This window comes from Mixophyes fleayi, chromosome 9 (genome assembly GCF_038048845.1).
Source record: "Mixophyes fleayi isolate aMixFle1 chromosome 9, aMixFle1.hap1, whole genome shotgun sequence".
Classification (NCBI taxonomy): domain Eukaryota; kingdom Metazoa; phylum Chordata; class Amphibia; order Anura; family Limnodynastidae; genus Mixophyes; species Mixophyes fleayi.
The window spans coordinates 109,703,079-109,715,072 of record NC_134410.1 but is presented as its reverse complement, the minus strand read 5'-3'; the positions used below and the strand labels follow the sequence as shown (position 1 = coordinate 109,715,072).

At 42.4% G+C, this 11,994-nt stretch overlaps 1 long non-coding RNA gene across 1 annotated transcript in view; it reads left to right on the top strand.

Annotated features, from left to right (window-relative positions):
• Window positions 1-330: 330 nt before the first annotated feature.
• The window catches only part of LOC142100942 (uncharacterized), a 49,318-nt gene continuing 37,654 nt past the window's right edge, over window positions 331-11,994 (top strand). Inside the window, exons 1-2 of the long non-coding RNA XR_012678946.1 lie at window positions 331-616; window positions 1,089-1,182. This is a non-coding gene — a long non-coding RNA (uncharacterized LOC142100942). The remainder of the gene's footprint in view (window positions 617-1,088; window positions 1,183-11,994) is intronic.

Sequence of the window (11,994 nt, the reverse complement as noted above, 5' to 3'; positions counted from 1 at the left end):
AACATATAGGTTTTTAGATATTACTCATACCTATTTAGTTGCTATTATAGAGCTTATAACAATTTAATATGTCTATGTCATTCAGGTGATGTGTTTTATATGATTTTATGCTTGTATGGCACGTACTCGTTTTTTTATTTATGAGTTCATAATTGTTGTGTATTAATTTATTGTAGATGTTTACTAAAATATTATTAAATACCTGCAAATCACTCTTTTGGTTTACAGTTTCAGAACGCTATTGCAATTTGACATTTTTGGATATTGACTCAGCCATAACATAGACTAAATGATAAAAAGTTAGTAAAACATGGAATGAGGGAGTGAGGGCTGAGTGATTCTGACATTCTGTCCATAAATTCTATAACAGCTGCACAATTCATTGATCCTTTACAGATTTCTGCTCTCAGCTTCTTAGAGTAACGGCAATATCGGTGTCAGATTTCCCAGAGCCAGTGCCATTGACATCACACGTCCCATATGACCAGTCCATTTGGCATTTATTGGCAGGTGTTTTACACTCGGTCCTCCAGCAGAGTCTAGAATCTACAAACAGCATACTGGCCAAATATTCTCCTCATTCACTCAGGATCCGAAGTGCTGTCTTACATTCCAGGTATTTTACAGACCTATTAAAGATAACTATAGACTATTGTAGAAGCTGGAAGAGTTAAACTCTTAAATGCATCATTCTCCTAATGCTATATTAAGAAACCAATTGAATGCTTTATTGCAAGGTATGATCTGATTAAGCTCTAATACAGGGAATGTTTCTAAAAGCTGTGATTTAACAGGATGACTAGTAATTAATACTAAACCAGTATTTATTACTATAAATTAAAAATTCAAAACAAAAAATAAATAAATAAATAAAAAAAAATAATAATAAATAAATATATATATATATATATATATATATATATATATATTTATCATAGCACCTTTTATGGAAAGTAAACTATCTGCACTCATGTTATGGAAAAGAACTCTGTATGTGATACTCTGACTTAACACACTTGTATTCCTTCTTATTTTCAAAAATAAAGATTTTTGCTACATAAATCCATTCCTTGAATATTACTCCACAGTTTTGGTGTCAGAAGTGGTGTACCAGAGCAAAGCACATTAAGGGACAGTTAACAAGTTGCTACGCATCTGCATAACAGTAACGAAGGGCTCAAGGTAAGATTTTATTTTTAATTTGCTTACTTAATTTGGGTACTTTATCATGGTATCAAAAACAGGTTTCGGTTCAGAGGAAAGAATTATTCTTGATATGAATATGTTAATTGATCTAATAATTGTCACTTCACTTGATTAAGTGTGAGCTGGGTGGTGAGAGACAGAGCATGCTTGGCGCTCTCATCTCTTTCGGTCTTCAGTATCACCTCTATGCTGATGACATTCAACTCTACATATCTTCTCCTGATCTTTCCTCCTCCCTCCTCTCTCGTGTATCTGACTGCCTCTCAGCCATCACCTCCTGGATGTCTTCGCGCTTTCTCAAAATTAACATCTCTAAAACTGAACTCATTGTCTTTCCCCCGCCTCGACTCCCTTCCCACCATGACCTCTCTATCGTTGTTAACAACTCCACCATCTCCTCTGTCGGCCAACTCCGCTGCCTTGGGGTCACTCTTGACTCCTCTCTCTCTTTTGCCCCCCACACTCAATCCCTCGCCCAAGCCTGTCGCTTCCAACTCCGCAACATTGCCCGCATCCGTCCCTTCCTCTCTCAGGAAGCCACCAAAACTATCATACACGTACTCATCATCTCCCGCCTTGATTACTGCAACATCCTCCTTACTGGCCTCCCCCACTCCCACCTCGCACCCCTCCGCTCTATACTCAATGCGGCTCCAAGACTCATCTTCCTTTCACGCCGCTCCTCCTCTGCCTCCCCTCTCTGCCTTGCCTTACACTGGCTTCCTTTCCCCTACAGAATCCTTTTCAAACTCCTTACCACCACGTACAAGGCTCTCTCTCAGTCTACGGCCCCTTACATCTCTAACCTCATCTCCATTCACACTCCTGCCCGCTCCCTACGCTCAGCTAATGACCGCCGCCTCTCCTCCACTCTTATCACCACTTCTCACTCCAGAATCCAAGACTTCTCCCGTGCCACCGCCCTCCACTGGAACGACCTCCCTCGCTCCATCCGTCTCTCTCCTAATCTGTGCTCCTTCAAACGAGCACTCAAAACTCACCTGTTCCTTAAAGCCTACCAACCTTCTACCTAACCCCGCATCTCCTCCAAACGTTCTACCCTCTCTCCTCCCGATCCCTCTCCCCACACTTCAACTTCTTTCAATTGTGTCTGTTTCGTTCACCCACCCTTAGGATGTAAGCTCGAATGAGCAGGGCCTTCTTCCCTCTTGTCTCCACACCTGTTCTTCTACTCCGCCTCTACTGCATTAACCTAACTGGAGTTTCTGAAGCATTGGTATTTTTGTTTATTGTTCTGTACTGTTATACCCTGTATAGTCTACTGTTTGCTTTGTGTACAGTGCTGCGGAAATCTTGTGGCGCCTAACAAATAAATGATAATAATAATAATGCTAGCAGCTGCTAACTTGTGGTTCATTCCCTTGCTTTTTTTCATGTGATAAAATGCCAGATATGTGCTGTGTCTAATATTCTTCCTTACTAACCCCTTCTTCTACTTCTTGTATTTCTGACATTAATGGTATTGTACGTGTGTCCATATATATATATATATATATACATATACATACTGGAGATATTCATCGTTATATAGGCTGATTATGTAGCAATGAGAAGGGAAGAAATTAAAATCACTCCAGAACAAACTATATTAAGAAAAATGAGTGATAAGTATGGCAATGAGACAAGTTTGTAGATATGTGGTATTTTCAAACCAATGATAATCCCTCAAAACCGTTTCCTAAAGATGGGTCATTTGATTTTGAAAAACTAGATTATTTGAAGAAAAAGTTAATAGAGAGAATAAGAAAACTACAGCAATGAGCTATTATCTCATATGGGTGACAGAACAGCAGATTAAACTTAAATTTAAAGTTTCAGAGGAAGAACAATTGAAAATCACTAAGGTAGGACAGATAGAGGTCTTAAAAATAAAACAAAAACCTTTTAAAGCACATTCCCCTTTGTCCTCAGCACTTGCTCACTGCAGGCCTTGTTTAGTTGAATGCAAATTGTGCATTATGGCATGCGTACAAACCACTTACGGAACTAGCGTTTTGTTTGGGATAAACGCAGGGCCGCCGAGAGGGGGGGGAGCGGGTACATTTTACCCGGACCCGGGCCCGGCCATGCCAGGGGGCCCAGGCCGGGCCCTCGCTGGTATTTTTTTTTAATTTTCTTTTTCTTTTTTTTTTTTTCTTATCTTGCGCCTTTTTATATTGTTTTTTTTTTCCCCAGGGGGAAGGGGGGGCTGTTGGTGGGGGGAGCAATAAGATATAAAAAAAAGGAAAAAGATTAATACTCACGTGACCGCAGTGCCGCGTCCCTCCTCTCCTGTCTTCTCCATTCACACTGACTGTCGGGCGTGACGTCATCAAGTCACGCCCGACAGTCAGTCAGTGAGGAGCGCCGCAGCATGAGGAAAGAAGTCAAAAGAAAGAAGAGAAGACAAAAGAGAAAAGAACCTACCAAAAGGTAAGTAAAGAAACGGAGAGTCAAGGAGAGGAAAACAGAAAGGGACAGTGCTATAACGAAGGGACACAGAGGGACAGAGAAAAAAAGGGACACAGAGGCACAGAGGAAAAAAGGGACACAGAGGAAAAAAGGGACACAGAGGCACAGAGGGAAAAAGGGACACAGAGGGAAAAAAGGGACACAGAGGCACAGAGGAAAAAAGGGACACAGAGGAAAAAAGGGACACAGAGGCACAGAGGAAAAACGGGACACAGAGGCACAGAGGAAAAAAGGGACACAGAGGCACAGAAAAAAAGGGACACAGAGGGACAGAGAAAAAAAGGGACACAGAGGCACAGAGGAAAAAAGGGACACAGAGGGACAGAGAAAAAAGGGACACAGAGGCACAGAGGAAAAAAGGGACACAGAGGAAAAACGGGACACAGAGGCACAGAGGAAAAAAGGGACACAGAGGCACAGAAAAAAAGGGACACAGAGGGACAGAGAAAAAAAGGGACACAGAGGCACAGAGGAAAAAAGGGACACAGAGGGACAGAGAAAAAAGGGACACAGAGGCACAGAGAAAAAAGGGACACAGAGGGACAGAGAAAAAAAGGGACACAGAGGAAAAAAGGGACACAGAGGCACAGAGGAAAAAAAGGGGCAAAGAGGCACAGAGGAAAAAAAGGGGAGAGTAGCACTAATTAAAAAAAAGGGGAGAGAAGCACTAATTAAAATAAAGGGGAGAGAAGCACTAATTAAAAAAAGGGGGAGAGAAGCACTAATTTTAAAAAAAAAGGGGAGTGGCACAGAGTGAAAAAGAAGGGGGGGAAAGCAGCATGGAGGGCGCAGTGTAGTTGTGATGAAGGGGCACAGTATTGTGTGTGTGATGGCACAGGTGGCTTGTTGCAATGTAGTGTGTGAGAGGTAGGTGGTAGCTAATTAATGGGCGCTATTTTGTTTGTAGGGTGATGGTGGGGCAATTTAATAGTGGGGACTATTAATTTAAGATGGGGTGGTTTGGGGGCTATTGAATATGGGGGTGAGTTTAGGGAGAATGAGGTCTATTTATTAAATGTGACTATGAGTTATTTAATGGCAGTGATGATTGCGGGAAATAGGTATTGCTGTTTGCAGGAAGGGAATAGTTTTTTTTTATTAAATGTGAATACTATTATTTTAATGTTGGGGCTGGAGGAAGGCTTAATTATTAATCGTGGGTGCTATTGATTTAACGCCGGGGCTGGCTGTAATTTTCTAAATGTAGCCATTTTTTCCCCAAATAGGTCTTCCAACATTCCAGGATCCGGACAAGCCGCAACTAAAGAAAGCAGCAGTCACAGGTGGTGAAAGTGAGAAGAACAGGTAGGAGAGAGCAGCAGAGTGTGTGAAATGTTGTGATTCTAGTAGGGACAATGTCAATTTTTGGTGAGTGTTGTGCCCAATGTAAGGTGCAGGCCAAGACTGAACTCTTTGTGTACACACTGCATTCTTTCTATACTACACTGTGGTGCTAGATGTCTTAAAAGTCAGGAGTGCTGGGACATATGTCACGCTCTGGTGAATTCAGGACCTAGTGATTTTGATGTGCTAGCCACGCCCCAACAGCGCATTGCCACACCCCCTAATGTATGAGCACACTCCCCAAAAATTTTGCACCGCCGCTAGGCTAGCTACGCCCCAACGGCGCATTGACACGCCCCTGAATGTATGACCACACCTACGGAAATTTTTAGGGCTTACTCAACTATGAGGGGGGGCCCCATGAATTTGTTGTACCCGGGCCCTGAATTCCTCTTGGCAGCCCTGGATAAACGCAAAAAAATTGCTTTCAACTCAACATGAAACACTATATCCAAAGATTATTAAATCAGATACAAGTGCAGATCAAAATTGGAAGCTGAGGACAGTGAAGATAGTCTGGCTATATATCCAATGTCTAAATGTAATTCTTCTGTTGATGTAGATTCTACTGTTGCCGTTTTTTTTTACATCTACTGTATCCCCACCTTTTCCCTTTGGGGCTACTGTAACCAGCTTATCTCCTGCTTCTGCCATTTCTTGCTCCTCCACTATAAACACTTTAGAGTGTCTTTATAGAACGTAGCAAGGCAGGCAGCAGATTGGAAAGTGTTATTAAAAAGTAAAGGCAGCACAGAGCGCATTTACATCATGGAAGCGAGATCCATTAAACTCTCTAGGTAAGCCTTTAAAAGAAAATTACAGTGTTCAAGAGTGAGAGATCCACAATAGTAAATTGATTCCTTCCAGGACTACAGTAGTGGGCAGCACAGTGGCTTAGTGGTTAGCACTTCTGGGGCCATGAGTTCGATTCCCTACCATGGCCTTATCTGTGTGGAGTTGGTATGTTCTCCCTGTGTTTGCGTGGGGTACCTCTGGGTGCTCCGGTTTCCTCCCACACTCCAAAAACATACTGTTAGGTTAATTGGCTGCTATTGATTTGTCCTTAGTCTCTCTTGGTCTGTGTGTGTTATATTAGGGAATTTAGATTGTGAGCTCCAATGGGGCAGGGACTGATGTGAATGAGTCCTCTGTACAGCGCTGCGGAATTAGTGGCGCTATATAAATAAATAGATGATGATGATGATAGTGAGTGATCAACTCCAGGTGGTTAACATTTCTTGGTCTGTTAATGATAGTTTAAGGACTCCCCAAAGTAAAACAGCATCATGGAGCTTGTTAGGAAGAGCTTGCACTCATAATATTGGAACTATGCAGACATTTACCAGTTAATTGGGACTGCTAAAGCTTGCTAATTATTACATTTCAAAAAACATTTACAAAGCTGAATTCTGAAGTTTGACAGTATTTCCAGCAAAGATTGACAGGCTCAAAGGACATTTAGACAGACTATGTGAAGATGTAGTCACTGGATTTCCTCTACAAGTGGACTGGACAAGTCTTAATTAGTTAAGTAAAATAGGTCTGAAGTGTAGACAGATTCTATCAATACTCTGGCATTACAGGTCTTTTGAATGGAGCTCCACAAGCTGTTGTGGCAGCTCTTTTGAATGGCTTATTGCCCTCAATACAGTCACAAATTATAAGCTCAAAATTGGGAATCTGACAATATAGAGTGATATGAACTCCAGGAAAGAGCTGGAAAAAGAGTCGGGAATGAAGACCCAGATCATGATGTATACTTCTGATGGAAGAAGCTGGGACCTTATACTTTTCAATGCCCTCTCTGGCAGACTATGCAAAATCCAATGTGACAGACAGCAGCTGAGGGAGGACTCACAATCATAACAGTGGTAGAACTAAATGAGAAAGGAGCAACAAAAATCATTGATTAGAACATCTGAAATGTTTTTTGTATAAGGGATACACTACTACCTCACCCCTTTAATTGTACACTAATACCTCACACCTTGTGCCCCTTAACATTACACAGAATCATCTCTCACAGTAAAAAAATGAATTAAATGGGAAAAGATTTATTGTGTAAAGTGGTATGTAATACATATATTGTGCCCCAATAGGGTGTTTTGGAAATACCAGAATGTCAACCACAGAAAGTTATAACAATGATGAAAAGTGTTACTAATTCATTGTATCCAGCTCAATAGCAGGACCATGACCTTCTCAACAGCCCTCGACCTTCTTTGTCATTGGGCGGGGGTCCTAAAGAACTTGGAAGAATACACACCGCAGATCCAGTGATGATCACACTAAACAGCTTCCAAAACTACAACAATATCGATTGCCGAGGGTCGGAGAAGGTGGTATTGGCCCTGAAATTAGGGACTTCAAGCTTACCAATCGTAACCTGTGCAAAAGTATTGCAGCCATTAGAGCATGCATCATAGCACAAGGAACAACTGAAAACATATAAACAGGTACAAAATATGCATTTGGAATTGCACATGATTATGCTGTCTTTTCGAGGGAAATTATTACATTCCACTGGTACTCCAATTAAAAATGTTTCCTACATTGAACAACTCCTTAATGTCATTTTGCTACCAAGAAAAGTTGAAGTTATCAAAACTCATACAAAGAAATGATGACTCGGTTTCCTTAGGAATTGACAACTGATTCATCTGTATACGTTGCAAAACTGTTAAGTATTAGTTTTACTCAAATAAATTGAAAACAAAAGTTTAACTTATTTACAGAAATTGGAATGTAACACACAAGAAAAAAAACCTATGGTCAAAAGCCAACTGCTCTTAAGACACTCAGGGCTAGATTTACTATCAGGCGTGATGCATGGCGGCTTCAAACCGCCATGCATCGCGGCGGTTTTCCGGCGTGTTTGCATTGCAAACAGCCGGATTTACTAATGGGCGCTTGTCAGCTTCAATTCGAAGCCGCCGGCGATGTCACGGCGGGATGTAATGCTCAAAGCCGCCGGCGGCTTTGAATAGAACATGGCGCTTTTGCTTTAAATGACGGCGCTTTTGTGTAAAGGCGGTTTTTTTGAAAATTACACCTGTCTCCTGGCCTGTTACTATTGGCTATTTTAAAAATCAGGAGATTTGACATCACAAGCCCTATATAAACCACTGGCCTGACACTTTTTCTTTGATAGGGGTTTGAGGAGTTTTTTGAGAGGAGTTTGGAGGATAGTGGTTTGCTGAGAGTTGGTGAGAGTTGGAGTTTGGTGGATTGGTGGAGCGATATCTGTTTGAAGTGTGAGTAGTCCTGTGGTTTTTGCCTGTTTTGTACATTTATTTTCTCATTTATTTTCTGTCTTGTATTTTTTGTATTTGTCCTTTGTCTGTGTTACTTGTGTGTGACTGTGTGGAGAGTGTGTCTGTAGGTAGTGTAGTTTGTTCTTTGTGTTTGTAAGTCCTTCAGTGTTTTGTGTTTTTCTGTCTTCTGGGTAAAAATGTCCAGAGATAGGAGGGGAGAACAGGCTGAGGAGAGGGAGATGGAGGTTGAGGGGTCAGAGGAGGGAGAGGGAGAGGTTGAGGAGACAGGACAGGGCAGGAAGACCAAGACAGGGAGGAATGTGCGCTTCTCACATGATGAGAATTGTGTGTTGGTGCACAACATCATTCCCTGCTACGAGGTCATCCTAGGGAACCTGGCAGCCCGGACTCCTCTAAGGCGGCGTCACCAACTGTGGGGGAGAGTCTGTGATGCCGTGAACGCGGTGGGCCCACTGAAGCGGACAGTGGCACACTGCCGCAAGCGCTTCTCTGATATTAAGAGGAGGCTTAAAGAGAATATGGCCCAGGAAAGGAGGTCGACAAGGCGCACGGGTGGTGGCCCCCCACTTCGTATGGAGTACACCACGTACGAGGAGGAGCTGCGCCAGATAATGCCGGCAGAAATTGTAGAGGGCATAAATGTCCAGGACACCGACTCGCCCTCTTTTGGCCAAGTAGTTGGTGAGTTATTTGTTTTTTTTACCCTAACAGTATTTTAACTGCTTTTCTCTTTTTAAAACTGCTTTTCTCTTTTTAAAACTGCTTTTCTCTTTTTAAAACTGCTTTTCTCTTTGCAAACGTTTTTTTTTTTATTTTTTGTTTTCTTTTTCAAAGTGTATATTTGCCTCTAATAGTTTGTAAAGGTTTTTTTTTCTCATAGAAAAAAAAAAAATTGTAAACACATTTGTGCAATAAACAGTATATTTTGATTTTTTTTTTTTTCTGGAAATACATTGTATGCTTTTTCTAATATATCCAGAATCGCCAGGACCGCAGTTCAGTCCCAGTGCCAGACCTACACCTCCACCTTCAGCGAGAGATTCGGGCACAGATGAGCAAGCAGGTGCGTGATTTCTGTTTAGGAGAGAAATAATGGAGTTACTTGATTTTCTGTGCAAATGTTGCTGTCAATGTTTTTTTTTTTTTTCTTTTTATTGTTTGCAATGAGAAGTTAGGGCTACATTTTACTCAACTGATATGTTGCCTATAGAAACCCATCAGAATATACCTTTACTTTATTTATTGCATTCAACAAAATGACAGCTAAAATCTGATTGGTTGCTATAGGCAACATCTCCACTTTTGATAGCATGCACTTTAGTCAAAATAACCCAGCATGTACTACACAGTCCTAATGATAATGGGTATTAAAAGGATAATAAGTGCATCCGTAAGCAGGTAGCATAGGACTAGAAATCAGGAATGCAAACATTGTGAAAGAATCTGTAGTTGCTAAAGATTATTCTTTCCTATCCAGTGTTCAGAATGCAATATACAAACATATTATATACTATATACTTACCGTCATTTTTCATACACAGGGCCCTCTTCATACCAGCCACCTCAGGCGGAGTCCCTGGAAATGTCCCCTGAGCCAGAGGATCTAACAACCATCACCCTGGTAACAGTGGATGCCCCTGTGTCTGGCCTCCAGGAAGTTTCACCTGGCCCTGCTGAACCATCACACCAGCAACCTGCACCTGCACCTATGGACCCAGCCAGAGAAATGGCGCTGTCTATTGGCGCATTCCAGCAGCAACAGACATTATTCATGGACAGGCAAACTGGGCACATGTCACAAATTGCGGCCCAGTTGAGGCGAATACACCGCTCCACGAGCCAAATCCCTGCTGCAATAAACCGGCTGGCGAGCGCTTTGGAGCAGACAAATGTGCAGCTGGCCCAAATGTCTGGGTCTGTGGACGCCATGCATTCCTCCATTCGCGAGGGGAATGCCAACGTTATCCGGCTGGCAGGCCAACTCCAGCAGGAACTGATTGCCCGCTTGCCGGCCCCTTTTTCATCGGCCTCCACCAGTGCCGCTAGCACGCCTACCACATCTCTACAGAGTACTCCTCCAAGGAGAGGTGCTCGCACCAGGGGTGGGCGAGGGAGGGGAGAGAGTGGCACCAAGCATAGCGATATGCCTGCAAAAAGACATCGCTAGCACAATGTTTGTTATTTATTAATGTTTTGTCAAGTTTCTATAACGATTATAAGTTTTTATTTATTGTGTTCTGCAATAAATGCAGTTAAATTTCTATTGTGTCAGTCTTTCTTTTCTGCACATTAAACAAGAGTATTCTGATTTTTTAACAACTATGCACTAATTTCATGTAAACATTGACCTCTGACTGTCACATTCCAGGGATGTTCATATTTACCACATGAGGAGTACACACTATCCTGTTTTTAAAGGTTCCAATGTACAAAAAATTTACAATAAAATACTAAAATTGCACTCACATAAAACACATTTTTGAGCAAAAAATGTTTTTCATACTATGTACTTACACGTAAAGTAGTTTGTAATTAGACGGTCTCTAATCTCCCTTCCGCCCTCTGTGCTCTGCACATCACCAGATGTGACACGTACCCCTTCTTCTTCACTGTCTACTGCAATAATCGGTGGGGTAAGTTGATGTAAAGCAAGGTTATGCAGCAGACAGCAAGCCAGGACAATCTCAGATACCTTTTCAGGTGCATACATAAGCACCCCACCAGATTTATCAAGGCACCTGAACCTGGTTTTCAAGAGTCCAAACGTACGTTCTATGATACCTCTAGTGGTTATGTGTGCCTCATTGTATTGGTGCTGTGCAGGAGTCTGAGGATGCAGCAGAGGAGTCATGAGCCAGGAGCGACACCCATATCCTGAATCTCCTGCAATAAAAGTAAAATGTTAGCTCCCATTTACTTTGAGCATGTTGTACAGCAGTTAGCATATGTGAGTCCATTTGAGCAAGGATAAGGGATATATAAAACATGCAAAGTACATACCCAAAAGCCATCCCTCCGGCATTTCACCACTTTCAAATTTGGCATAAAGGGTAGACTGTCTCAGGATAAAGGCATCATGACATGACCCAGGATAGCCTGCAACAACACTCAATATACGCTGGTTAGCATCGCAGACAACCTGCACATTCAGGGAGTGGTAATAATGGCGATTAACAAAAACCTCTGCCCTGTGGTGAGGTGGTCTCAGGGCAATATGAGTGCAATCTATTGCACCCATTACATTAGGGATACCTGCGACCCTATAGAAAGCTCCCTTGAGCTCATGCCACTGTGACTCCTGGCTGGGGAAGCTGATATAGCTAGGGCACACTCTTTTAAGGGCACCTAAAACCTGTCCAAAATGCCTTGAAAATGTCGGCTGCGTTATGCCAATCACTCTGGAGGACACAGATTGAAAGGAACCTGTTGCCAAAAAGTGAACTGCACACAGTAGTTTGTGTAGTCCTGACACTGCATTAGAGCGGCTGGTTGTAGGCTCCAAATCATCCTTCACTTGCTCATACAGTGCCATGAGGTTAGTACGATTGAGGCGAAACATTTGTACTACCTCCACATCAGCCAAAGACTCCAGATTCAAACGCACTGAAAATGCACGTGGAGTGCGGGGTCTTTGCAGGCTCCGCGGAACAGATGCCAACTGCTGTTCATCCTCCTCCTCCTGGCGCCTTTCTGCCTC